General features: G+C 50.9%; 1 long non-coding RNA gene across 1 annotated transcript; it reads right to left on the reverse strand.

Moving 5' to 3' along the window:
* Positions 1 to 205: 205 nt before the first annotated feature.
* Positions 206 to 675, reverse strand: LOC133398695 (uncharacterized). The gene is made up of 3 exons (XR_009767981.1): positions 601 to 675; positions 359 to 433; positions 206 to 293 (listed from the first exon to the last, which is right to left on the reverse strand). It is a non-coding gene; the product is annotated as an uncharacterized LOC133398695 (long non-coding RNA).
* Between the last annotated feature and the right edge of the window lie 2505 nt (positions 676 to 3180).

The following is a 3180-nucleotide window of genomic DNA, read 5'->3' on the forward strand; positions in this document are numbered from 1 at the left end:
TGACCACAAAGTGGAACAATTTGTGATAGTATGAGGAAAAGAGGGTCAGACCTGAGTTTGTTGCTGGTGCTTTGGCGAGGGCACCCTGTACAGCCATAAGGGTGGTGTTCCTCCGTGGAGAACAACCATAAAGACCTTTAGACTCATTATGGACATTGTTAGACTGTGGATATTTGTACACAATGAACACTTTATGTTCTGACCTGATGAACTTCGCTGACTACTTTCTGAAGGGCTTGGTTTTCAGCCTGGAAGACTTCCATCTCTCCTTTGTCTTTGCTTCTGCTCGTCTCCTGAGCAGGAAACAATGCTTTGAGACGAGACTTCAACTAATTTTACTCCCCCACCAATGTCTCACCATTCTGTCCAGGCTAGCGTCCTTCTCGCTGTTTTGGCTGGGGAGTTGCTTCAGTGCATCCGTCAGCTCCATGGTCTTGAATCAGATATGGAAAAAAAAAATATTCACATTATCTTGTTGGGTTGGTTGTATGGTGGTATCTTGTCGATCAGTGCAACTAGTGTTGAGGCCAATGTTTTCATAGGCGGGGGTGCTAAAGAATATTTTTCTTCGTTGACAATAAACAGCACCCATTGCTTTACCTGGAATTGAGTTCCAGTTTTTCCGCATCCCAGCACTGCATGGTCTCCCGTAGCTTGTCCTTCAGCTTCTGCTCCAGCACCGACACCTCCGCGCCACCGGAAGTGCTCTCTTGTGTGACCCGGGCCTCGAGATGGCGACAGGCCGCGCAGAACAGCTGGTCCGCAGCGGCGCACTCGCCTCGCATGTCGGACAGTGTTCTGGAAGGCGCAGCAGAGCCATTAATGGTAGAGCTAGTATTCATTTATTCCTTTACCCAGAACCCAACGAGGCGAGAAGTAACTTTAACTGTCTTCTTTGTGCTAATTTTGTGGAAACTCTATGAAAGGGAATAGCGACTATTGATGCTATTTGTTAGCCTGTCCATGGCGTTTTGAATTGTGTGCTAGCATTAAGCTAGCATAAACAAAGTTGTCTAATTGTTTTACATACACAAAGTGTATTCCTCTGAGTTTAATGTTTAGTCTGACAGTAAACTTCAACTGAGAGTGGCATTAATAGCTTGAAGCCTCTTTTTTGGATGACTTGTTTGCGATTTGCCAACCTGCTTCTTATTGTGGAGTGAATTGATTTAAATTCACCGCCACCATACAGAGCTCAACTCTCAAGTCTGCACTTGCAAGTCAAAGCCAAATAATTGGCCTAATGATGACTTGCATCTTGAAAAGCTTTCACAAAGAGCACCAACAACTGAAAAAAAAATCCACTGTGTGAAATGTGGATTAGTGAGGGGTTCTGGGTGCTTTTTGTTTACTGCGCACTCACCTTTCAGCGAAGGTCCTGAGTTGCGTGAAGGCGTTCCTCAAGGAAACGGCTTGGCGCCACAAGCTTCTGACGCGAGCCTGCTCCCAACTCAGGCGGGAAGACGACGTCTGTGAAGGGGTGAGCATATGCGTGTGTGCGTGTGTGTGAAAGGGGTGGGAGAGATGTTAGCCAGAGATGGCACCTCTCATGTTATTGTGATTCCAAACAGACGCTGTCCTGGAAGTCATTGGATTTCCCTGAGTAAACATAAGTCCGACGTTTACGGCAACGAAGGAGGCCTCTTTCTCCCGCCCCTCGCCACTTGGAATGTTTCCACAGGAAAAAACAACGGGTGAGAAATAAAGCAAGAGTGAATGTTGGCTATGAATGGATTGCTAAGGTGAACACTTGAGAAATCCTAGGACATGTTGTAGTTTGTCCTATACTAACTTTCAAGTTTAGGCTTTTCACATTTATCTACTAGATGGGTTATCCATCCATCCATCCATTTTCTACCGCTTATCCGGGTCGGGTCGCGGGGGCAGTAGCTTTAGCAGGGACGCCCAGACTTCCCTCTCCCCAGCCACTTCATCCAGCTCTTCCGGAGGGATCCCGAGGCGTTCCCAGGCCAGCCGAAGGGTCGTCCCCGGAGTCTCCTCTCGGTGGGACGTGCCCGGAACACCTCACCAGGGGAGGCGTCCGGGAGGCTTCCGAATCAGATGCTCCAGCCACCTCATCTGGCTCCTCTCAATGCGGAGGAACAGCGGCTCTACTCTGAGATCCTCCCGGATGACCGAGCTTCTCACCCTCTCTCTAAGGGAGAGCCCGGACACCCTGCGGAGGAAACTCATTTCGGCCGCTTGTATCCGGGATCTCGTTCTTTCGGTCACGACCCACAGCTCATGACCATAGGTGAGGGTAGGAACGAAGATCGACCGGTAAATTGAGAGCTTCGCCTTTCGGCTTAGCTCCTTCTTTACCACAACGGACCGATACAAAGTCGCATCACTGCAGACGCTGCACCGATCCGTCTGTCGATCTCCCGTTCCATTCTTCCCTCACTCGTGAACAAGACCCCAAGATACTTGAACTCCTCCACTTGGGGCAGGATCTCATCCCCGACCTGGAGAGGGCATGCCACCCTTTTCCGACTGAGGACCATGGTCTCAGATTTGGAGGTGCTGATTCTCATCCCAGCCGCTTCACACCCGGCTGCGAACTGCTCCAGTGAGAGTTGGAGGTCACGGTTTGATGAAACCAACAGAACCACATCATCAGCAAAAAGCAGAGATGCAATACTGAGGCCACCAAACCGGACCCCCTCTACGCCTTGGCTGCGCCTAGAAATTCTGTCCATAAAAGTTATGAACAGAATCGGCGACAAAGGGCAGCCTTGGCGGAGTCCAACCCTCACCGGGAACGAGTCCGACTTACTGCCGGATATGCGGACCAAACTCTGACTCCGGTCGTACAGGGACCGAACAGCCCGTATCAGGGGGTTCGGTACCCCATACTCCTGAAGCACCCTCCACAGGACTCCCCGAGGGACACGGTCGAACGCCTTCTCCAAGTCCACAAAACACATGTAGACTGGTTGGGCGAACTCCTATGCACCCTCGAGGACCCTGCCGAGGGTGTAGAGCTGGTCCACTGTTCCACGGCCAGGACGAAAACCACACTGCTCCTCCTGAATCTGAGATTCGACTTCCCGATGGACCCTCCTCTCCAGCACCCCTGAATAGACCTTACCAGGGAGGCTGAGCAGTGTGATCCCCCTGTAGTTGGAAAACACCTTCCGGTCCCCCTTCTTAAAAAGGGGGACCACCACCCCAGTCTGC

Source organism: Phycodurus eques, unplaced genomic scaffold, assembly GCF_024500275.1.
Source record: "Phycodurus eques isolate BA_2022a unplaced genomic scaffold, UOR_Pequ_1.1 contig_276, whole genome shotgun sequence".
In the NCBI taxonomy this organism is placed as follows: Eukaryota; Metazoa; Chordata; class Actinopteri; order Syngnathiformes; family Syngnathidae; genus Phycodurus; species Phycodurus eques.